Source organism: Dermacentor andersoni, chromosome 10 (genome assembly GCF_023375885.2).
Source record: "Dermacentor andersoni chromosome 10, qqDerAnde1_hic_scaffold, whole genome shotgun sequence".
Taxonomy (NCBI): domain Eukaryota; kingdom Metazoa; phylum Arthropoda; class Arachnida; order Ixodida; family Ixodidae; genus Dermacentor; species Dermacentor andersoni.
Genome location: NC_092823.1, coordinates 45,373,719 through 45,399,653, shown reverse-complemented (window position 1 = coordinate 45,399,653; position 25,935 = coordinate 45,373,719). Strand labels below are relative to the sequence as shown.

The following is a 25,935-nucleotide window of genomic DNA, read 5'->3' as shown; positions in this document are numbered from 1 at the left end:
GGGCCAAGCATTGAAAGTCATAGCAAGGTTCACGGTCGCATTTGAACTCCTCCGACGGTGTTCTGACAATAGGCAGGAACGAAATGTCGGGCAGACTACTTTGGCGACTCGGCAGGGGAGACCAGTACTGTTATCAGCGCTCGGGGAAACCCCTCCTAGAACCACTGTGCTGGCTCTCACAGCTACGAGGCGTCTCATAACGCTGGTGTGATAAGGAGCCTGTGGCATTTCCCGCGTCACGCATCAGTGGTGCGCGAGAAAAGACAGAAAAACTGTGGACGCTTGTCAGCGTTATTCAGTTTACTTGCCGTCTGCCGTCCATTGTTCGGCACACAGCTCCTGAACAGGAACGCTAGTGCGCATGCGCGCAGCGCTTATGTTAGCAGTGGAACGGAGAACGCTGCCCCATGGCTTCGCCTGGCCGCGTACCATGGTGCTCTGTCAAGGCGCTCTGTCAAGACTCAAAAGAGTGTTGACAACGCGCCTTTAAGGAAGGCCCGATAATGTGCCCTATTTCGAAACGGCGTCGCGAGATTACTTTCGGTCGTGCGTCTGTCACGCGAGAGGCCGCAATGCTGTTTGTGTGGGAAGTGTTCGCTGTTCTGGCGTAGTTTTCGGCACGTTCTTGTTTTGCGCAACGAATAAAACGACACGGCAGTGTTCCTTACCCAGGCCTTCGGCTGTCGTCTGCGCACGGCTTCCTGCGAAGTGACAGAAAGAACCTATTAAAAAGATATACTTTTGGCGCGTTATTCAAACGTATCTCCGCAGGTAACAATGCGTAAGCACCCTGCTACCGACAAGGCAGAAAGAAGCATTCGCGCCGGGCCTGTGCGAGACAACCGAGCGGACTGTCTGCTAGTTGCCATGACGACGTAAGAACTTCCTCGCTTTCTACCCCAGAATTTAACATTTCACTGGTATCTTGCGCCAATTTTTTTCACTGGCTGACGCTGCGATCACCGGTCTCTGTAAGTGCACTCTAATAAGGGTAGTGTGAAGGGACATCTGTTCGTGCTCGCGACGGTATTCGTTGCGACGTGTTCGAACCTAAAGAATGTACAGATATCTTACACTGTGCCCCAGACACTGGGGTCAGTTTTCGCGTCACCGCCAGTGATGGCGCCCTACTCGAAAACCAAGAGCAGTGTTTGCGTTAAAAAAGATAGAACGCTGCTGCCTATGCCGAAACTCGTTGACCTTTGTTGCGAAAAATTGGGCGAAAAGGGGCCAATAAAGATAACCAAGAATTAGCGTTTTATAACTTCGCAAATTTGAAGCGACACAAGGCTTCGATCGCGAGCCGAAACGAGCCTATAGCCGATCGCGAAGCCAGTTCTGGCTGTGTTGCGGCCTTGCGCGGCTTCACGCCCCCATCCTTTTTCATCGTCGTTTGTGTGAGAAGTGCGGAATGCGCCATTTACTCGTGCTTTCGGTGTTTTGTGAGAGGAAACGCGAAACAAATGCGGCCGCGTTGCGGAAGTTGCTGGGTACAGGGAACATCTCGAGGTAAGTTAAGCCGTTGCTAGTTTCAAGCTTGAGTTTCACTTCTTGCAGGTTACAGTGCATCGTTTGTTTCCTTCATTACCTACGCCGTCACTGCATTTCAAATTAAATGTATCAAGCTCTAACAAGCGATTCTGATACGCTAATGGCTCTGGGAGTGTTCATTTAATGACGGAAATTACGTATGCGTTTACAGTGTAAGCACGAGTAAAAAGTCATCCCATCACGGCGATCGCAAGGCAAGATCTCAAGCGATCACACCGCAACACAGCAATCGATACACAAATAAACAGTGGTGTCAGAACCCGCGCAGATGCTGGGTCAGTTAGATATTGCCGTCCCGGAATTCATTTGTGGCTGCTGCGACATGCTGATTGTATTTCCGGCGCTTGTTGCATGTCATTACCGACATACGGGATAATGTCCACCTTTCGTAGAGTTATATGCGCTCAAAATCTTGCATGGAATAAAACAACGCGTATTCCTCTATTTTGTATATTCAGTCTCTTGTGAATAAGTCAATAAATAAACGTTCGTATCAAATGAAAGCATGACAGCATGTTGTTCGTGTGATTGCACAGAGCGCGTAAACAAATGTTTGAGTACATAAGCTGTGTGGCACATTGGGCGTGTGCATTGAGACTGTCTACTTAACACATTACTTTATACCACATTTCTCCTATGAAGAAATATAAGATTGAAGGGCTCCAGATTACTTCCCACGCATTTGAAACTTGCTAAGCTCGGCGAACGAAGTTACAATAACACAAATGACAGCTACAAATAATTGCTTACCAATCAAAACTTTAGCGTACCTTGAATAGTTTTACGGTAGCGCGATTAAAAAAAACTGGACAAAAGACGACGCACAGCGCTAACTTTCAGCATTGCTTATTATCGAGAACCAGGTCATACCTATACACTCAGCCATCATGAGTCACAGCTACGTGAACAGTAATACATTCAAAGCGAAAAAAAAAAATTAATAGACCTGCCGTGGTTGCTCAGTGGCTATGGTGTTGGGCTGCTGAGCACGAGGTCGCGGTATCGAATTCCGGCCACGGCGGCCGCATTTCGATGGGGGCGAAGTGCGAAAACATCCGTGTACTTAGATTTAGGTGCACGTTAAAGAACCACAGGTGGTCGAAATTTCCGGAGTCCTCCACCACGGCATGCCTCATAATCAGAAAGTGGTTTTGGCACGTTAAACCCCATAATTTAATTTACCCGCCGTGGTTGCTCAGTGGCTATGGTGTTAGGCTGCTGAGCACGAGGTCGCGGGATTGAATCCCGGCCAAGGCGGCCGCGTTTCGATGGGGGCGAAATGCGAAAACACCCGTGTACTTAGATTTAGGTGCACGTTAAAGAACCCCAGGTGGTCGAAATTTCCGGAGTCCTCCACTACGGCGTGCCTCATAATCAGAAAGTGGTTTTGGCACGTAAAACCCCATAATTTAATTTTTTAATAATTAAATTTTTTTAAAATTTATAAGTGCTATCTCAAGACGTGAACAAAAATTTCAAATCTTTATCAGAGAGAGCCAATGACGGCTTACTGATACAGGATTCACCCAGGGTAGCAATCTGCTTAGCAAGCTGAGCAGGTGCACGTGGTCACGAGCAAGTTCTTGTAGATTACTTCTGACATAATCACCGATGGTGACATTCTAGTTCTTCCATCAGCCTGTTGCATGCGGAAAGGAATTGCACTAACGTCAAACCTTGTTCGCTTTACCAACGGAACGACTGTTTTGGCTGTACTAAACGCTTCCAATGAGCCAATTTTGCTTTCTAAAGGCGCTGTTATCACGGCCATGGACACTCAGCCTGTCTCTGTGATTACCTTGAGTACTGATGTTCCACAACCACCTACAGCTGTAAATTCTATCTCTTCTTCTACTCTCACTGGTACAATTGGCAACTAACTCCCCTACAGAGGAGCGTTCGCCTCTTACGATACAGACTTCTGCGATGGCCCATCACACGCAAACAGAACAAACAGAGGGAACTTCCATTGTGCGCCGTCGATCATATCACGTCTATTCTGCGGAATGCCAGATCATAGATACGCACGTTGCTGACCTGCGTAAACGAAACATATAATCCAGCCCTCTGCAAGCCTTTGGTCGTCACCTGTCGTTTTGGTGCGTAGGAAAGACGGATCAGTGGAATTTTGCGTTGACTACCATGCACCGAAAAAGAAATTATGGCAGAACCTATCTCAGTATGACTCTCGACAGTAATGCGATTACCATTCAAGCGGTGTAGCGACACACCGTACTGCTGAAGTCACATTTATTTGAAATCTTTAGCGGTCGTCATTCTGAGACTTCCATTGGTTGGGCTGTATGTGACGTACACTGTCCGCGGTATCGGCTAACTTTGCTGTGGTACTCGCTTGCTATGATCACCAATGAGCATGACGACGACGCAGTGATGACGACGGAATCAAGGAATCCTTCCTTGATTCCTTCCATTCCGTGACTTCATTCACGAGCTCAATTGGTCGTGAACTGAAGCAGAGATTCCCAAGAATATAACTCGTAACCACATAAATGCAACTTCATCCTATTCACGTCTGCTAAACGGTTGCTTTCTCTTTCACCCGCCATGGTGGCTTACCGGCTATGGTGTTGCGATGCTAAACACGAGATCGAGAGATCAAATCCCGACCGCGGCGGCCGAATTTCATTGAGGGTGAAATGCAAAAAAAAAAAAAAACGGCCATGTCTTGTGCATAGGGGCCACGTTAAAGATCCCCAGGTGGTCAAAATTTCCGGAGTCCCCCACTGCGGCATGCCTTATAATCTAATAGTGGTTTTCGCACGTAAAACCTCAGAAATATCGCTTCCTCTTTCGTAACTTTTAATTTTGTATTTGGTTTCTCTTTTCATACATAAATATTTCATACTTATATATTTTCCTCTATGTACTGCTTCATTGTATTTAGGTTTGTTTAGACCTTACATTTCTGGCGATGTCCTGCATTCGAACTTCGGCTAGCTGGTCCCCGCCAGCCCTGTGCTGTACTTCGGCCTCGTTTAGAGTGCAGCTGTTAGGCTTCCGTTCATACGGCTAGCGTCGGCGTCGGCATAACCGAGAGAATGAGCACAGCGGTGGATCAAAGACGCGAGGAGGAAGCGGAGGAGGGGGTATGGCCACCTGCAGGAGCGTCTACATCAGCAGACGTTTCGTGTGTTGCGACACCACGTACCCGAGCACATGAGGGTTGGACCGTCCCACGCCTAACCATGTGTGGCTTTGTCGCGTCCGGGCAAGAAGAATCCTGGAGGTTGATGCCGGGTGTTCGGAGCTTTAAAGCGCCCCGCCGGAGGCGAAACACCTCTTTGGCCTCTGCTTCACATGGACGGCTCCCACGGACTGACCCACCCAGGGGAAATCGTTCGTTGCGCTTTCCAGTTCTCTCCAATCTTCGTGTTTCTCTCTTACTTTCAATGTTTCATGTCTTCTACTCACTTCTATTTACTTCCGATCTTCAAGAAAGCAGGAGTTAACCTTCTGCGTCATAACGACCTTTGGATATACGTATGTCGTTATGGCGGGAACGTACAGCTGGCGTTTATAGAGCTTGGTTGTGCAGGTCCTACAGCGCCACCTAGGCGTTGGGCTCCATGGTTGGTGGCTGGCGTTCCTGCCGAAAGATTAATTTTCATGGCTTGTTCTTTCCTCGCACTTTAACGGCGATAAGGGGGCGCACCGAAGGCGTATTCAAATTTTTTTGGCCAGCAAACTGAAAAATTTCCCCGATTCCACGTAATTCATTGTGAGAAACACAAAAAGGCGATGAGGATTATCTCACCTTTTCTAGTCTAATTATGTCTTACGGAAGCATTTGGCGCAGGGTAAAAAGCATCAAAGATAGCTAGCGGCGATCTCCTGTTGGAACTCTGTCACAAGAACCAACATGGCAACCTGCATAATGTAGTATCATTTGGGGGCATCCAAGTGAAATTTAGCCCGCACCGCACGATGGACACCACCCGTGTTGTTTCCCATGATGAGCTGATGGAAATCTCAGAAAATGAGGTATTAGAAAGCTGGAGCGAGCAAAACGTAATGTTAAAAGAATTATGCTACGGCGCGACGAAAAAGCAATCAGAACAAAGCATCTAATAATTACCTTTGGTTGAAGTGTGCCTACTGAAACTATTAAGGCAGTGTACTTGAAGTTCCAGGTCAGATCATATATCCCGAACCCTCTACGATGCTAGAAATGCCAGTGTTTTGGCCACAGTTCTCAGAACTGCCAAGGCCACCAAACGTGCGCGAAATGGTGTGCAAACATATTATTTCGCTGAATCATGTGAAAACCGCCTGCATGGTGTGAACTGGGATTAGGAGCGCGCCGCCTACTCGCGGTTGTGCCTATCATAAAAAAAAATAAAAATAAATAGTGTCAATCAATAAAAAAGAAAATAATTAAGATGAAGCTTTAGCTCGGGCCCGACTGCGACACGGCCCATTCAAGTACATGTAAAACGCAAAAACGCTTTTATGTGATAACCCCTGGACCGCTTTTAACGAAATTTGTTGCATTTAAGACAAAAAGTTAAATTCTAGTGACTGCTAGAAGCCAAATTTCGATTTAGGACCTGAATTTTCTTTAAAAAATTTTCGAAATATCGAAGGTTTGAAAATAATAGAAGTACGAAGTTTACGAATTAACAGCTCTGCATCAAGAACAGATATCGCGGTTTTGTAGACGGGGTCCGTTAGATCGTTGAAAGCGCACGAATTCAATTTGTCAATTTGTATATTACGTGAATTTGTTACGTTGTTTACAAGCGTTCTGCAAAAGCCGTATTTCTATATTACAAATCTTTTTTAGATTCCTCTGTAACATATCAATTTTGTCCGCTTTAGATGTACTATTGTATGCAATTCACAGAATTCTGGCATCGTTTTTTTGTTGCTTAGTTAGACAATTGTAAACTTGATAGTTTCGTTTTCTGAAAATTGTCAATTTTGCCAATTTTTAATAAAAATTGACTGCCTAAATAAAAAATTCCGAACCAACAGTCACTAGATATTACGTTTTTCTTTTAAATGTAACAAACCTCGTCAAATTTGTCGCAGTGGTTGTCGAGAAAAACGAATTCTCCTTTTACATGTATTTAGATAGGAGCACCTGAGCTAAAGCTTCCCCTTAAGTCAAAGAGGCTCGCAGGCGGGTGGCATACCTGCCAGAACAGCTTTGTCGCTGCCAGGGGGCAGCGACACAACGCTTTCCGACGACTGTGCGGCACACATGCAGTAAGCCACCCATGACGTCACCCGCCCCCGTGGCGGCTGCAGCTAGCGCTGCTCCGCCGCCCCAGCTGAAGGGGCCATCGACCTCGGGGCTTGTCGCCTGAAAGGTCTCGTCCAACGTATCGAGGCCTTCCCTTCAAAGAGAGCGCTCGGAAGAGCGCGTGTCCAGCGCCTCGCCAAAGGCGGTGGACACAACGACCAGCCAGATGGCGCCGCCAGCACCTAAGGAGCGGCGAGATTCTCGCGATCGCTCCAAGAAAAGACAAACCTCGCGTCATGGCGCCTGGAAAGGGCCCGTGAGCTAACCTTCGTCCCTTAAGCACACAGCACACGACACTTTTCTAATAATGGAGACACAAATACTACAATGGAATGTCAGAACACTTCTTCAAAGTCTCGACGATATTACAGAATTCCTAAACAAACATAATCCAAAGCTGCTCTGTGCTCAAGACATGCATCAGAAACCTACAAACGCTAACTTCGTAATTACACGATCTTCCGAAAAAACCGTGATGAGGGTAACGCCTCCGGCGGTGTAGCAATAGTTAAAGATTAAATTATGGGGTATTACGTGCCAAAAACACTTTATGAGGCACGCCGTAGTGAAGGACTCCGGAAATTTCGACCACATGCGGTTCGTTAACGTGCGCCTAAATCTAAGTACACGGGTGTTTTCGCATTTTGCCCCCCACCGAAATGCGGCCGCCGTGGCAGGGATTCAATCCCGCGACCTCGTGCTCAGCAGCCCAACACTATAGCCACTGAGCAACCACGGCGGGTGTAGCAATGGTTGCCGACAAGTCTGTAGCTTGTAGACGCGTCACCCTTCAGATGACCCTTGAGGCAGTGCCAGTTCGGGCCATTCTTTTTACTAAATTGATCACTGTAAATTTCATTTATGTACCCCCAACAATGATCTCGAAAAAAACTGACATTTGTAACCTCACTGACCAGCTTCCTGAGCCTTACATTCTCGTGGGAGATTTTAACGCCCACAACACCATGTGGGGAGACTCCTGTTGTGACACGAGAGGATTACTCATAGAAAATTTTCTTTTGACATCTGGTGCATGCCTTTTTAATAAGAAGGAGCCCACCTATTACAATTTCCAACATAACTCATACTCATAGATAAATCTAGTGATTGGCTGTGCCTTCGTTTCGCCTAACCTGGAATGGAATGTCATTAGCAATCGTTTTGTAAGTGACCACTTCCCTGTAACTTTAAACTTGATAAGACAGCGTGACCCTCCCCGTATTCCTCGATGGAAATAAGCATCTGCTGACTGGGAGAATCTTAAAGAAGCAAATTATTTATGAGAAAATTTTATTAATGATTTTGCATAGGCGGCTTTTATACTCAAAGCAGCAGAATGCATCCCACAGACAAATGGTAACTCATGCAAAACACGGGTCCCTTGGTGGAATGATGACTGTAGACAGGCCCGTAAGAAGCAAAATAAAGCATGGGACATTCTCCGTTGATATCCTGATGCGGAGAAGCTAATTGCATTCAAGCACGTAAAATCGCAGGGAAATTGGACGCGAATGAAAGCAAGAAGGGCGTGCTTTGAGAGGTTTCCCTCCGGAATTAATCCATACACACAGGAAGGTAAATTTTGGGACGGTCTGAGAAGGCTGAATGGGCAGCAAATCCATCCGTTGCCCTAGGTCAATGAACAAGGGAACAGTGGAAAGGTCCAGGCCGACGCTGTTGGTGAGGACTTTGAGTGGGTTTCCAGCTCGGTGCAATATTCGTTGTCTTTTCTGAATGCAAACAAACAGAGGAACGGAAGCCACTCAGCCTTAAATGTAGCGCAAGCAGGCGTTTCAACTGGCTTTCTGCACTGGTGAGCTGAAAGCTTCCCTAAATGCATGCGAAAACTCTCCTCCAGGTACTGGCGTGTTTATGTACGCAATGATTAAACGCCTTCACAGAGACACACACATTACGCTACTCGCACTCTTTAATACTGTTTGGACCAGCTGGGCATCTTCCGTCTTCATAGAAAAAAAGCTATTGTCATCCCTTTGTTGAAACACGGTAAAGATCCCGCCTCAGTAGCAACCTATCGTCCGATAGCACTAACAATTTGCCTTTGGAAGTTGTTGAAAAAGGGATAAATAGTCGCTTTCTACGTTACCCGGAATCAAGCAAAATGCTTGATCCGTACCAATGCGGATTTAGAAAAGGTCGGTCGACAACGGATCATCTCGTGCGTGTTGAGGCCAATATTTGTGATGCTTTTGTCGAGAAACTGTTCTTACCCACTTTTCTTGGCATGTAAATGGCTTACGACACCACGTGGCGCTATGGAATTTTCTTAGATCGGCCACGAATTAGTATCAGGGGGAACATGCTGAATGTTATTGAGAGTTACCTCTCTAAACTTTCTTTCCATGTAAAAATAGGCAACACACTCTCTCGTTCATTTGCGCAGGAAACGGGTACGCCAGGGTGGCGTCCTCAGCTGTAAGCTTCTTACTTTGAAGATGAACACGCTCCGCTGTTCACTACGTCGAGCCATTTTCTGTTCTGTTTACGCAGATGACGCACAGATAGGTTTTATAGCCGCTAGTCTTGCAGTCTGTGGGAGGCAAATCCAGGTTAAGCTAAAGAAAGTATCCAAATGGGCAGACGAAAATGGGTTTAAGATCAACCCACACGAAAGCTCGTGTCATGTTTTCCAGAAAAAGAAGGCTGCACCCTCATCCCGCTATCGAACTGCAAGGACAGCGCATTCCTGCGAACAAACAACATAAATTTTTAGGTGTCATACTCGATTCAAAATTAGGTTTCATCCCCACATCAGATACTTCAAGGCCAAGTGCCTGAAAACAATTATTAATTGAAAATTCTCTCCCGCACCAGCTGGGCTAGTCACAGAAAATGCTTATTGAATCTCTACAAGAGTATTGTACGATCGCGTCTATACTATGGGGCTGTGGTGTATCGATCTGCTACACCACGTGCCCTAAAAATGCTTGGCGCTGTTCATAATTTAGGCATACGCCTGGGCACAGGAGATTTCAGAACTAGACCGGTACAAAGTCTCTATGTGGAATCCTATGTGTGGTTAATCTGTCTGCAAAGGTTGTTGACCAGCTTCAGGTATTTCCTGAAATAACACTCTAGCCGTGAACATCCTTGTAATAAAACCGTAAAGATTATGACTTGTGCCACACTTTTCCGCAATTGTCAAAAGGTGAGAGAATCTTCCTCACTGCGCGTCAAGAACCTCAGCGAAGCAATGGCTATGCCACTTCTTGAAAACCCTCTAATGAATCCAGCCAAGCCAGTACCACCATTGCTATAGCAGCTGATAGATTGTGACAAGTCTTTTGTAGAAGTTACGAAGAACACCCCGGAAATACACATAAAGTCGCACTTCGTATAACTTCCGTCAAAATACTCGTGCCCAGAATTCTACACTGATACTTGAAAGTCGCATGCTGGCGTCTCTTATGCTGCAGTCCGTCCATCCTTCTCGGAATGTGGCTGTTTGCGCTCCGAAACAAGTATTTTTACGACGGAGACCTACACACTCTCGTCGGTTGCTCATCACATGAAAGAAATATACCTACACAAAGGAAGGATATTTCCTTTACTTTGCTTCTTAAACAAACGAAGTACTTACGCACTTCGACTGTTTATAATGCCCGTATACAGCCACATTTATTTATTTATTTGCCCTTAGAGCCGAAGCATTACAGAGGGGAGTGGCTATACAATGAAGTATAGTATACAATAATATAACAAAGCATAGTAAGGCATGGTAACTCCTAATTATAGAATGTTAGCTAAAGCAGATTTAAATCGGGCGTTATAACTGGAAACAATGTCGGAAGGAAGGCGATTCCAATCTTGTGAAGTGTGAGGTAAAAAAGAGTAAAGAAAGGTTTTAGTATGGACGTGGCTCGATACCAACCATAAAACGACGGTTAACACGGTCCGACATATGAAGCGGCTGAAGAAGGAATTCGTCACAGAGAGTTGGGTGATAGTAGAGCCTATGAAAAAATTTCAAACAAAAATTTTTTCCGCGGGATGCTAATGACGGAAGAGAGATAAGCGATTTCATGGAAGATATACTGACAGTGCGGTTATGACAGGCACACATGAAGCGAGTAGAACGATTCTGTACCATTTGTAGTGAAGTCACCAAATAGTTAGCGCTTGGATCCTAGACTGGAGTGGCGACTTCTTATTTAGATCCAATTAGTGTTTTAAATAACAAGCGCCTTAAAGACGAAAAAGCTGGTGAAAAGTTATGGCGTAAGTAACCTAGTACGCAATTAGCGTTGTTATCTTCTCAACATGCAAAGACCAACATAGAATAGATGTGATATGAACACCTATTCATATGAGGAAACCGCCGCTAAGGGAGAGTTGTTCAGGTGTCTTGTCTCATGTCTTATCTTGTCTACCGAGTACCTAATCGCTACATTGCCAGTTCAGTAACACTAGCTTGACGCTATTTGGTCATACTTGGCGCTTGTGCCATAAAACAACAAATTAATTTTCATCATCAGAGCCTGAAAGTAGCGCGAAAGGAAAAGCGTAGCACGGCGACGATGGTTATGAGATGGCGCCAGAGTAGCGCGCATTTGTCTACGGCGTCACCCGTTTGTCACCCACGCGCTACCTCTCGCGATCTCCAGATTGGCGAGGCAGTCACACTACACTTCGCTCTTTTTGCAACGTGCCGCACGAGATAGATTGTCCGTGGCAGCCAATATATCGCGAAACGAGAACACGTGTATAGTTGCGCTCAAATTTCGCATTATGGTGCATCGTAATCATCGGTGAACTATTTCGTGCAAATGTCTCTGCAACTGTTAGGCTCGGTGGCTGAGCGGGCGCCAGGTCCCATAGGTTTCAGGTTATTGTATAACTGTAAATGTCTGATCACTGGCAATGTTTATTTTCCACTTGTTACTGGTGGTCAAGCTTAAGTCAGATGCGAATAACACCTTCGGTCTGGCCATCCGCTAACCTTGTGAACGAACTGCAAGAATGAGGAAGTTATTGAGACTCGATCCATTATTCCAGTGGACAATGCCGTCATAGAAGACATCATTTACGATACTGTCATTGGCATACCGAACGCAGAACTTCTAGTACTCGTGAAACCAGCAATTGATACTAGAGTAACTGTTCACGACAGGCGGCTTGGTAACATAAGCTGTGTGCGAATATTGTTCAAAGACGCACTATCCTAGGTAAAAGATTGCCACTTCCGCCACCACGTTTCCCAGTTTATTCCAAAACCCTGCAATGTTATACCTATTAGAAGATCAGTCATGTTAAGGGCGTTTGCACGAAGTCTGCAGTGTGTCCCCAGTGCACCGAGTACAAACCAGAAGACAGCTGTCGTGCAACATTTTGCAGCGCCTCAACTGTCAAGAATCCCCAAGCGCCTCTTCCAAAGAGTGCCCTCAGATTAGGAAAGTTTTCTGTTCAAAACAAAGGCCTGGGACAATTCAACTAACCTATAGGCCATTGAAACTGTCCTACGAAGACAACGTCGCCATCGACGGTCATTACGATTGACTACGACAGTATAAAATATTATTTTCTTTTTCAACATCGCCACTTGCAGATTGAAGCGCAGCGGGTGCCGATGGTAGATGGAAGGAAGATCTGTTAATTACTGTGTGCAAAATGGCTCTCAGCATCAGCGCTCGCATTCTATAAAAGAGCCGCAGTGTGAGCTGCCATTGTACAGCAAGCTGCTCTTTCATAAGAGCTGCCAAATGCAGATCGGCAGAATATATGAGTACTGGCACTCCATAATGAATGCCATTGGCATATTCTTGAACAACATACATAAAATGACAGCCTGAAGGGCGCTAAAGCACTGTACACGTCAGGTCCAGTGTTAGCAACCATCAAGTAGGACCATGGCTCAACAGCAACTCTTCTTCCGGGAGGTTCTAGTGCTTATTCGCTGTGACCTCACTCGGATTCTTGGACCTATGCAGCCTCATGGTGATAATCGACAGATACGCCTAAAAGCATGCAAGAGGATGTTACTATTGCGGGCACCCAGTTATCTCCATCAAATTTAATCGATAGCGACAGAATACGAAGCATCATGTCGTCATCTCCTGATCCATGGGTCGGTATCTAGGACATTGACGTATATCACACTCTAGAAGATCGGAGATGAACACAAAAGGCCGAAGTTTAGTGTCATTGGCCTGTTAAAAAAAAAATCGGTTTTGAAAGGACAGCGGTCGACGTTTTTACTTGGTTCAATATACGGCAACTGCTGTGGCTTGATTTTTGAATCACAAGATTTACCTAGACGTGCTGGATTGCTCACGGAAGGGACCATATCCACACTTATGTCTATAGATCAAAACAGTTAAGTATGAAAGTTCATGTGGTACTATTAGGCGAGCTGAATGCCGAAACATTCTAGCCGGTCTTGGAAGACTTGAGTAAAGAAAAATTTAGTAACTTAGGAGAAACAATTCAGACCACGTGCTTCATTCTGCGTGAGGTTACTAACTCAGTGCGAGTCTTTAAACCTCTGGCCTTACGCTTACTGCGAAACTTTTGACGCCACCTCCCTGGCGCCTCATTCAGTTCCAATATCGACATAAATATGTACGTGAGGCTAATAATAAAGCGCAATTATCATCGCCGGCTCTCAAATAGATTGCCCTGCTTCTCTTATATGAAAAAAATAAACCAGCCAGTACAGGCACATACTTACCGATAGCTCAGTTTGCCATCATCAATCGCACACTTTCGATTACATATTCATTGCCTTGTTCAGCTTCATTCACTGCGTTTCTCTTATTTCTGAGAGGCATAGAAATAGCAGAATTTAGCGCGACAGTGTTAAAGGCCCCATGTCGCAGAAAATCTGGCGTCGGCGTCGGCGTCTAGCGTCAGACGTTGCATCGACAAAAAGGGTATCAAACCAAAGTCTGAACTACACATACCACTCTTCTGCCACTAAAGTTGCTTGTACCTTGTCTTTCATTCTTTAAAAAGTTATTCCTCGGAATTTAAAAAGAATGGCAGCCCACAAACAAATGCCATAAAAAAAACACCGACAGCGCATGTCTTTTATGTTAGCTCTTTGCACACTGAAATGTCTTCATGTGCGAAACAATAACAGAAGATTGACCCACGCAAGAGGCCGCGTTTCTACCAGAAAGCTTGCCATCGTGCATAGCGTTCGCCGCTAGCGTTTTCCGTTAGATGTTGCCGTTACATCAGCTGCAGTTGCCAGGAAGCATGAAAATCAGTCAGGGGTCTTTGAATGCTGTCGCGTGCCACTCTTAAAGGCGAAGCGTAAGCGTTATTAAAATTTTTGTAGCCTGAGCTACAGTGGCCGAAGTTGAGCAGTTTCGCGTGGCTCCTGGAGAGCCGTGCTGCGCATGCGCGAGGAGCAGTGACGTCACACGGCACACAGCTGGCGCGCAGGAGCCGCCGCTGCCGCGCGCGCCTCGCCGGTCTGCGCATTCCAGTGGAGTGACGTCATAGACGCGGCAGACGCACTGGCGCCAGCGCGTGCCCAGTTGTGCGCCTCCGTTGCGCAGTAGCCAAGTCACGCTGCGCCGGAGCCGCTTGGTGCCAGTCGTGTTGACGCTACCAGAAGCTCGGGAGTCTGTATCTATGTCAGGAATGGTATTGCTGCCAGTGAACTGCCAAACGCAGCGGTGCCAAAGGGTAAAGCATGTGCCGCTCAGCTCGACGAAAGTGGTGTGGTCATCGAAGCCTACGTGTCGCCGAACAATTCAGTTGAAGACACTATAGACGTAGTGGCTACGTCTATACCTAGTTGTGCGGCAAGTGAGCTGTGTGTGGTGGCTGGTGACTTCAATCGTGCTCCAGACTCTCTTGGTGCCTTTGAAGGACACGTTTAACCTGGACTTAGCCAGTGTTCCAACTGTACAGACGACCGAATGGGGAACCACCATTGATCTTGTGTATCAGAGACACACAATCAATTCCAAATACTACGTAGGGGCCATAGAGACGGCAGCGTGTTACTACACTGACTACCGAGCCGTCTTTGTGGCAATAGAGACGCAACCAAACGTTGAGAAAAAATATACATGTGTCACAAAATGCGTATACCGTGTGTGTGTCATTGAAGCAGCAGTAAGTATAATAATCAAGCTAATCCTAGACAACCAGGAAAGCTACGAATAACCAGCTGAACCTTAGCTCACGCTACGTATAGCCTGGCCTAGCCGAGCGAAGCCACTGCTAATTTATTCTTCGACTCAAAGCCGGCCCTGTAGTGCTAATGTTGAACTTTCCGTCACGACGTACTCGAATAATTGTCTTTTGACAGTGAAATGACTGTTCACAAACCGGAGGACAAGAGTCGCTTTTTAGGTAGCTACCAATTTAGTGCGGCGTATTCGGCAATAAACGTGCTAACGAAGCTCTTCGATTAGCGCTCAGAGAAAACCATTGGTTATAAATCCTGGTCTCATGGGCAGGCGTTGCAAGAAAACTTCTTGTATATGCGCTCCCGTGCATGCTATCTGATCTTAATGGGCATAACGTCAGGCATATCCTATAAAGTTCTCTGGATGTTTAGCTTAGGCGCTCGGTTAAACATACTGCCCCGAAGAAACGCGATCCCAAGCAGACCAGAGAGAAGAAATCATCCAGAGACAGAAGTAGATAGTGAATTTCATTCTAATTCTTGTTGTTCTCTGTGCTGATACTCAGGACTTAATGAAAATGTATTTTAATTTGTCAATAAAAAATATGAAGTGATCATGCGATGAAATTAGGTTGATATGTCGTATCTCATGCAAATATGTAATATGTACATATATATTTAAGGGAGAAAGTACAGGAGATGGAATGAAGGTCAACGTGATAACGACGGCGGGTATATTGCAGTTCCAAACACTTGAGATCCTATAGACACTATGCCTGATGAGTAGAGAGCAAATTATTGGCGACTGTCTAATTGTTTCCGCTCGTCAAAGCCCCATTCTTGGCGTATGCGCTTGCATGATGGGTTAAGAAGTGGTTTAGAACTCACTTTCTTGTGCTTGTAAATACTCTTTCCGCTGTCGTGTATATGGCTGTTGGGCACCAGGGGCCTCGAAATTCTTGTTAGGGGTTCTATTTTGTTTGGCAAGCACATTCGTTTACTTATTTCCGGGAGATCCGGCAGCATTAGAAGATGCTGTTGATAATGGCAACGCAGCTAGCGATTAGACTCAGGAAATAAGTGCTGGCCTGTTCAACGTTGGTTGAGCTTTTGAGAGCCTCTTACCCTCTCCCTAATCATGGTTAACAGCGCCATAGAAAAACATCACGAGAAGTATCCTTCGGCAGTGGATACGCAACTTCGTGTTACACTGTAGATGGAGATCAAATTATGGGGTTTTCCGTGCCAAAACCACGCTTTGACTATGAGGCACGCCGTAGTGGGGGTATACGGAATAATTTGGACCACCTGGAGTTCTTGAACTTGCACCTAAATCTAAGTACACGGGTGAGGATTCAAGAGAGAAAGGCGCAGAGTTTTGAAAATAGGTAGGCCAGACTTCAGCTCGCAGAGACTGCTGACTGCACAGTACGCTGCGGGTGTGTTAGGAATTGTGAACTGTGGATACGCGGTCCCGTTTTCCGACGCCTCCTCCTTTTGGTTGCACAGACATACCAGCTCCATGGCGGGCCATCTAAACGGTGCAATAGATGAGCCAATAAACTCTGTCCCTTCACCCCCTTTTGATTCAAATAAATGTATGTAAGGGTATACACACTCCTGTGCTCCAACGTGTGATAAAAGAAGAAACACTCTGCGAAGAATAAAGTGACAGCGATAGAATCATTTTTACAACTTTTTACCTAAGTAACTCTAAACTAGATAATAACAAAGCATTTTAGAGGGCATATCTTAAGCGCCCGTTCCTGCTGCGAGCTTCGGCGTAGGCGTCCCTCGTAACCGAGCGAACGAGCACAGCGAAGGATGAGAGTGAACGCGGAGCACAGCGGGGGATGAAAGACGGCGATAGGGAATAGCGCGAGAGGAGGAAAGTGGAGGAGGAGGGCGCAGCGGAACCATGACGCGGAAATGGAGGAGGAGGGTACGGCGAAAGCGCGAGAAGAAAAGTAGTGTCGCGCAAGACGGGCTCTGGGGTGACGATGGCTACGAGATGGCGCCAGAGTAGCGTGTGTCGTCTGTTCACCGGTGACGCCCTCGATATCATATATGGAAACAAAGCACTGCATGAACGGAGATCTGTCTGCGGCGGCTGCTGTGAATCACGCCCACATGTCGCCCACGCACTGCCTCTCGCGATTAGTGAGGCAGTCGCGCCACACTTCGCTCCCGTTGCAACGTGCCGCAAGAGACAGATTGTCAGTGCCAGCCCATATATTGCGAAATGAAAACAAGTGTAGAGTGGCGCTCAAAGTTTGCATTATCGAGTACCGTAATCGTTAGTGAATTGTTACAAGATAACTCATAACCTTTCGTTCCTCATTCATACACGTCAATATTTGCACCCCTAATGACAGGGACAATGTAAATTTTTCTTCATGAACTTTCCGACGACTCGAATGGTGACATGTTCACGTGCAGAGTGACTGCGGGTCTTCAAGTCTACTATTGGTCTGTAACCATTGTTCGGTGCACCTTGTTCTTTGCAGAACCCAAAGAAAGAAGTCTGTTGGTGTGAGGACCAAATCGGGCTACTAGTCGAATCCCACTTATCCAAAAACTTTTCCTACAGAAATTGACGGACATTTAGGGACCAGTGAGGTGGTGCCCCATGCTGCTGGGACAGGGCGTCAAGTTGCATGTGTTCCAATTGTGGCACAAGATACTCTTGTAACATGTCTAGGTGAACATCGCTGTTGACGGTAGACTCGCTGAAAAAAAACGGACCATTGATGAAATTGTGTATACGTCCCCACCACACGTTGACCTTGGGACTATCTCTTTCCATTTCACGTGTAACGTGAGGACGCTCTGATTTCCATACACGGAGGTTCTGATGATTCAGTTTGCCGGATACAATAAAGGTTGACTCATCGCAAAAAACAAGTCTTTTCCAAAAAGTCATTGCTCGTGTCATTCTTGACTAGCATATATACTGCAAACTGTTCGCACTGTCCGTAGGACTTTGTGCATGAAGCAGCTTCGCCTTGAGGGCATAAGGACGTAACCTTTTATGCGATTCTTTGTGCACTATTAATCGTGTCATTTCCAACTCTCTGGCCACCGTTCACACTGATGTTGTTGGACTCCTTGCAAACGCCTGCCGTGCATTGTCTACATCGGCGTCTGAAACAGATTGATCACCCGCCGCCTCTTTATGGAGAGCACTACCTGTTTCAATTAAAGACGTATGCCAAGCCCGAATAGCTGGTCAGGGCGGTGCTTACCTTCCACACTGTGTCCAAAAGTTTTGTTGCAGTTGGCAATCGGACATAAGTCTTTGATCCCGGCTACAGATTGAGGTTTCTCCTTTGGCGTCCACATTTTTCGTCACACCCGCGCAGCTTGGAAAATAAAAATAAAGTTTATCAGTTATCTTGCGGAATGTAGAAAACTGTTTCTGAATGTTGAAAAGATAATTTATGCACGCACTATGCTAAAAACGCTTATTAAGTAAGAATTAACATGTACCGCACACGAGTCGCAACACAGCTACCACGGTATAACACAAAGCTTAGTCTATCCCTTAAGTGTGGTAGCAGTTGTCTGAAAAGTTCGTGTAAAGGTTCAGTTTGTCTCAGAAAAGAAACATGCACTTTCTTTCGCTCGTACAAATTTGGGAGGTTTCTAAACACGTAATAATCTCATAGGGACCGAAGCCGTAGTATATAGCGAAGTACAAACACACTCTATTATTCTATGTTGATGTTGAGCATTTGTTTCCACTCTACAGGCTTATTCTCAATGACAAGAGACACTGTTTGAACCCGAAGACCTAGAGACGGTAGTCATGTGGTACTGCAATAACTTTTACAACAATTCCTAAACGCACGCTATTCATCACTGATTTACTTACCATAACATTTCTTGGCTTCAGTTCATTAGGTACGAATTTCAGCTTCTTTATTGTCTGTTTAGCATATTTTTTTTCGCTGTTGGTCCACTTGATGTGCCATTGTAAGGAGGAAAGCTTAAATAATAAACATACGATTCCTGCCCATTGTGTGAGAACAAATCTATTCAGCGTGTTGGCTGCAGGATGTAAAATGATAAAAAGGGTCTATCGTGCGCATAGCAAAACGATGTAAAGCAATGGCTTGTACGATATGGTCAACAAAACATGAGCGAACACTTTATCAGTTTTCCTGCTATAAGAATGGGTTACGCACGTAGTACACATAAAATAGGTTGTGGTTTGTGAAAATTTATAGCTCCTATTTCAGCCTCTGCCATTACCTGAAATGACGCTTGAGTTATGGTTTTAGGCGAATAAAATCACATTTTAGTTTCTAAAAACCTGTACTCAAGTCCACGTGTTAAGAGGCTTGGAAGAATGCCAGCATAATATGCACAGGAAACAAGACGTTAGCGAACTGAATATTATAGACATTTCAGGAAAATGGCATGGATGCATTTCTTATTGAATTATGTGGCGACACCCGAATAAGCGGCTCTTGGTTGAGAAAGGCCGGTCAATCGCGACCTATCGACCCCAAATGTAGCAGCGTATCGGGACTCGCCGGTGAAGAGATACATACTGTGTCGACGACAGGTACTTTGCCAACCGTTTGTTATTTCAAAGTTGACTGTAAGTTACGCTAATTGATACGCTACGAAATCGTAAGTTTATGCATCCGAGTTTCCTGCCAGACAGCTTGAGTGAAAGGGCTACACCTGCTGCTACTGCCGCCTATGTCTGTTCTTCATCAGACGTAAAGGTCTGAAACTTTTTGTGTTATGCGCTCTATGTTGATTATTCAAATTGTTGAGGCCTCTCATATTTTGAATTCCGGTGACAAGTGCATTAGCACACCTTCTTTGAACTCGAATGAAATCACCGTTCTGGAAGAATAGGAACAGTGTCAGTGGTTTTGGACGCTGTGCTTTGCTTTTTAATCATTGTTTTACGGTGACGTCGTTAGCCTCTCGGTGGTCGGCATTTTTCGTTTCCGTCCGTGAACAAAAATTATCATCATCAGTAATGGTTCGTACCCCCGTACGCAATGTTTTTAGCCCCGTAAGGCAAAAGCAAGCACTCAGCAAAACGAAGCGAACAGTGCACACATTCATTAAAATCACCGATACAACACACAGAACATCATACATTTCAATAAAGATGAAGCTCAAAACAAGCACCCGAACCATGAATAAAGCATTGCATATTCCCCTCAGCAGTTTCCGTGGCAGTCTTGCACCATCTTAGCTAGACATCCACTTTCGCAGGACCGGGGTAGCGTTAAGGGCCCCATGTCACAGAAAATCCTGTGTCGGCGTCCAGCGTCGGACATCGTTTCGGCAAAAGGTTTAGGATCCACCCATACCCAGGCTCTCCATGTGGCACAAGGAAGTTTCTTAATTGTATCTCTCAAGCTAAAATAAGTAGAAAAATTGTAAGGCATGACTTGCACACAACCTACAGGCATGGTAGCTCTCGGAATGCAATCTGAATATACGAGAAAACTTAATTCTGTTACGCGAGAAATCAAACAAACCCCTTTTCCAGCGTTTATACAATTCATATACCGGCGACGGCGTCCGCCATTTGCGTGCGCCGGCGAGCGAATATCTCGGAGTCCACGGAGCAGCGCGCCCACTTCTTTGAAACATATCGAGATGGCGCTCGCCTCCGCCGCATCGCGGCCAGCGCAAGAGGCCGTGTTTCTGCCAGAAAGCCCGCTTTCGTGCATAGCGTTCGCCGTGAGTGTTTGCCGGTAAACATTACGGTTACATACGCTGCAGTTGCCGGGAAGCGTGCGAAACAGTCAGGGATCTTTGAATGCTGGTGCGTTCCACTCTTAAAGGCGATGCTTAAGCGTCCTCCAATCTTTTTTCGCAGCACGCCTTGCTTCCTGTTGATCATGTGACAAGGATTGTTTTTGTTGTTTGATTTCGCTTTGCTTCGTATTCACCCCGAGTTTTAATTTTGATGCAGCGTAAGCTTTTGAATTAACGTTGCTCAAAGTCTTTTTTAGTTGATGCGTCAGCGCGCGAACATCTTTTACCTTACGTTTGCGCAAATTTCTGGAGGCTAGTTTCGCCCAGCGCATTATCGGTTGTCTTTTATTGCATACGTAATGCTAGTCCGAACCGTTCTGCCATGGCGCATGGCTATGATGAGTTTGTTTCGGGTTCCTTTTGGTCCACCGGCTTGATCAACTGGCTGTTTTATCAGGAACGTTACACGCGATGTATGTCGTGTGCTTGTATTTAAATGTCGCCTTTCTCCAATAAACCTTACTTGGAAGTTAGCACCTGTACTGTGTCCTCCTGTTGACCTCGTTTTCTTGTGCAACTTTTTGTGATCCTCTTCGCTTCGAGCCAACTCGTTCAAAAGAATACAAAAGAATGTTTTACTTAGCGCAAACAGAAGTCTAAGGTATTCCTGATTCTATTTGCGATTACCTTAGTAAATACTTTGTAGGCAACGGACAGTAAGCTGATCGGTCTATAATTTTTCAAGTCTTTGGCGTCCCCTTTCTTATGGATTAGGATTATGTTAGCGTTCTTCCAAGATTCCGGTACGTTCGAGGTCATGAGGCATTGTGTATATAGGGCGGCCAACCTTTCTAGGACAGTGTTCCCACCATCCTTCAACAAATCTGCTGTTACCTGATCCTCCCCAGCTGCCTTCCCCCTTTGCATAGCTCCCAAGGCGTTCTTTACCTCTTCCGGTGTTGCTTGTGGGATTTCAAGTTCCTCTAGACTATTCTCTCTCACCTTATCGTCGTGCGTGTTACTCGTACTCTTTAAATCTCTATAAAACTCTTCAGCCACTTGAACTATCTCATCCATATTAGTAACGATATTGCTGGCTTTGTCTCTTAACGCATACATCTGATTCTTTCCTATTCCTAGTATCTTCACTGCTTTTAGGCTTCCTTCGTTCCTGAGAGCATGTTCAATTCTATCCATATTGTACTGCCTTATGTCAGCTGTCTTACGCTTGTTGATTAAATTGGAAAGTTCTGCCAGTTCTATTCTAGCTGTAGGGTTAGAGGCTTTCATACATTGGCGTTTCTTGATCAGATCTTTCGTCTCCTGCGATAGCTTACTGGTATCCTGTCTAACGGAGTTGCCACCGACTTCTATTGCAGGCTCCTTAATGATGCCCATAAGATTGTCGTTCATTGCTTCAACACTAAGGTCCTCTTCCTGTGTTAAAGCCGAATACCTGTTCTGTGGCTTGATCCGGAATTCCTCTATTTTACCTCTTACCGCTAACTCATTGATCGGCTTCTTATGTACCAGTTTCTTCCGCTCCCTCCTCAAGTCTAGGCTAATTCGAGTTCTTACCATCATATGGTCACTGCAGCGCACCTTGCCGAGCACGTCCACAACTCGTATGATACCAGGGTTAGCGCATTGCATAAAGTCTATTTCATTTGTAGTCTCTCATTCGGGCTCCTCCACGTCCACTTTCCCCTATCCCGCTTGCGGTCGAAGGTATTCATTTTCCGCATCTTATTCTGTTCTGCAAAGTCTGCTAATAACTCTCCCCTGCTATTCCTAGTGCCTATGCCATATTCCCCCACTGCCCTGTCTCCAGCCTGCTTCTTTCATACCTTGGCATTGAAGTCGCCCATCAGTACAGTGCCTTTTGTTTTGACCTTACCCATCGCCGATTCCGCGTGTTCATAGAAGCTCTCGACATTCTCGTCATCATGACTAGATGTAGGGGCGTACAGCTGCACGACCTTCAATTTGTACCTCCTATTAAAGTTCACAACAAGACGTGCCACTCTCTCGTTAATGCTATAGAATTCCTGTACGTTACCAGCTATATTCTTATTAATCAGGAATCCGACTCCTAGTTCTCGCCTGTCCGCTAAGCTCTGGTAGCACAGGACGTGCCCGCTTTTTAGCACTTATATGCTTCATTTGTCCTACTAACTTCACTGAGCCCTATTATATCGTATTTGCTGCCCTCTAATTCCTCCAATAGCACTGCTAGACTCGCCTCACTAGATGACGTTCTAGCGTTAAACGTTGCCAGGTTCAGATTCCGATGGCGGCCTGTCCTCATCCAGGGATTCTTAGCACCCTCTGCTGCGTTGCAGGTCTGACCGCCACCGTGGTCAGTTGCTTCGCAGCTGTTGGGGACTGAGGACCTGGTTTGATTGTTGTGTTCATATGGGAGGTTGTGGCCAAGTACTGCACCAGGGTGGCCAATCCTGCTCTGGTGAGGGAGCGCGTTACCGGTTTTGGTCACCGGTCACCTCAAGTCTAGGCTAATTCGAGTTCTTCCCAATCCAGGTCTCTGGAAACAGGCCTGGAGTTTGCGAACTCCAGGCCTGTTTGTGCACTTTCATCAACACGCGGATGTTATTTTTTTAATCCGGTGGAAAATTGCGCGGCACCGGGATTCGAACCCCAGTCCTCTTGCACGCGAGGCGGATGCTGTGCCTCTACGCCACCACTGCAGCTACAGTTGCACTATCGACAGTTGACAGTCACACTATCGGAGTGAAAATGAAGAAAATGATAAAAATAAAATGCACGCTCTGGCCCTATTCTTTTCCGTTCACGTCTTCCTCCACACTCAGGTGCTCTCGATTCCGAATTTAAAAATTTTTGCCTCTCGTTCTGCTTGTGTGTCCGACCCCAGTTGCATATAATCATTCTGGCGGATTGTCCAGGAATGATTACACATTTAGTGGTACACACCCAGTGGAACATGCACTATGACTGAAAGGGTATATTCGGGTGCACACACCCGGTGGATCAAGATATCAAGATGAAGTTTGCCAATCGCAATAATTAAACGAGTGACACTGTGTTAGATGGCGTCAAGAGAAGAAATAAACACCGAAGGAGGCGCCAGATTGGCGATACCTAGTCTAGTTTTGATAACTCTAATGCTTTGCAAAGAGCTAGTTTTCACGAGGCTGTGCTAAATAAAGATTTGAGGGCAAATAGCCAAGCAAGCAGTTTGCACTGCAACCACGTGATTAACAGGCTCACGCCATGGTTAGTCATCAGAAATGTGCGCACCTGAATATTTGTATATATGTATGCTGAGCGAAGACAGCGGCTGACCATTACAAGAGTGTTAAAATGGGTTGTTATGAAAGCAGTTGCGACAAATCCTGGGTATTTAACGTCCAAATACATTCAGCGGTCGCTGTACGAGTAATACTGCCAATTAATTTGCACTGATTGAAATGACAGTGGCTGTCGATCAGTTATTACATAATGATGTATTAACATTAGCTGGGCAAAACGCCTTAATTAAGTTTGTAAAGATGCTCGGTTTCGCTTCCGTGTTCTACACAACATGACAGCTGCTCGTTAAATACTTTAGGGTATACTTTAGAGTACTTTAGAGTATGTGATAATAAAGTAGGCAGATCGTTCAATTCTTCCTGAAAGCGTTTGCGATAGTCCGAAGCGGGTTTTGCAGGAACTTAACTGCAGTGGAAAGCATATTCAGAAGGGCATCAAGGTGCCCCTATGTTGCATATATCTTACCTTGACAGGGTTAGATCTGAACAGTGCAGATTTGCGATAATGCAGGTTATCCAGTGCTCAGAAGGCAATCAAAGAACATATACTGACTGAAACACGCTTAAAATGCCAGAAATTTGGCCGTTTTACTTTTACTTTCATTATTTGTTCACATCAAAGAGAAACATAAGAACGAGAAGTTTGTTGCAATATGTGAGTTTTGTAAATCCTGTTCACGCACTTCAAAAAAGTGATTCTGTGCGAAATTGCGAGATTGCAGCCAGGCGCTTTGACATCTGTTTTTTTGTCGTAATACATGTCATGACGGCTGCTTAAGGGCTTAAATGGACACTTCATTGTCGGGTAGGCTGTGGCCAGAACACTGGTACAAACCTGTATGTTATCTTTGCAGAAAGTTGATTTTATAAAGATCGCTTTTAAGCTGCAAAGGGATTATTTCTCCACGCTTGTACTGCCTTTCCGTGTTAATATTTCCTATTGGATTCTTTACGTTAGCCATTTACGTTAGCCATTCCGTTAGCCGTAGAACAATTGTACAAATGTTATGGTTTATCTGGAGGGGCTAGGCTGCTGAGTGTGAGTACAACTCTTTTTCTGCCTGTGTATTATTGTATGAAGCAACCAATTCAGTAAAAACATGCTCCGGGAATCTACTCAAAAGCTACAAGATCTAGCTACACACATTCGTACGGCTTTTTAATGGTGGAGGTGTCAGACCAGTGAGTAAAGATGTGCCGGCGGGCCAGAAAGGAAGGAGGAGTTATTTTCATGATCCATGAGCCCCTGTCCGTTCCGTATCCGGTGCACCCTTCTATTCCTTTAGCATTAGGAGTGACAAAGTGGAAAAAGCGTATGTGTGTGAAGTGTGGAAAGCCCGTAACGTGGTAGCGAAGAAGTGGCACTGTGTATGGTGTCATAGTGTGTGGGTGATTCTTATTTTGTGCATTATGCCCGAAGAAAGCCTGAGGCGCAACGTAATAAAACGCATGGAGACTACTGGGAAAGCGACAAGACAGCACGACGACCTTCGAGCGCTTAGACAAGAACAGCGAAGGGCGGCTTGTGAAAATTCAAAGTAGGCAGTAACGGTGGCACATTGATTTTGAATTCAAACGGATTTGCGCAGCAGGGTGCGATGACCGTGATTTAGGTGAACTACGTCGTTAGTCATATTTACCTCGATAGTGTGTGACATCTTACCTGGCATTTCGAAAGATCGTTCTAGTGGTTAAGATGAATGTGAGAGACATCTACTGCGGTATGTAGAAATTGACGTTGAGCGCTATCTTAAAGGCCACCGTGGGAGGCACTAGCTTTGTATCAGACAAGTATTTCCCATGCTGACATGGAATAGGCAGAGGTCCTGTGAGTTGAGAAAATGCAGGAGGTCACTGTAAGCAGTGTTAGTTTGATTTCTACAATGAGCGCACTCGTAGTTGCTGCCCGCTTTAACGGCAACAGGGACCGCAAAAGGTCTGGCATGCAGTTGTCACAGGAAAACCTGCGAAGACAGCTATGGAATTGGACGTGA

The 25,935-nt window shown here is 45.6% G+C and overlaps 1 protein-coding gene across 2 annotated transcripts in view; it reads left to right on the top strand.

The window, feature by feature from the left end:
* The first annotated feature begins 1,421 nt into the window (after nt 1-1,421).
* LOC126543110 (A disintegrin and metalloproteinase with thrombospondin motifs like) overlaps nt 1,422-25,935 on the top strand; it is an 88,029-nt gene continuing 63,515 nt past the window's right edge. For both annotated transcript variants that reach the window (XM_055062241.2, XM_055062239.2), the window contains exon 1: nt 1,422-1,509. The gene's annotated coding sequence lies outside the window, so the exon portion shown is untranslated. The remainder of the gene's footprint in view (nt 1,510-25,935) is intronic.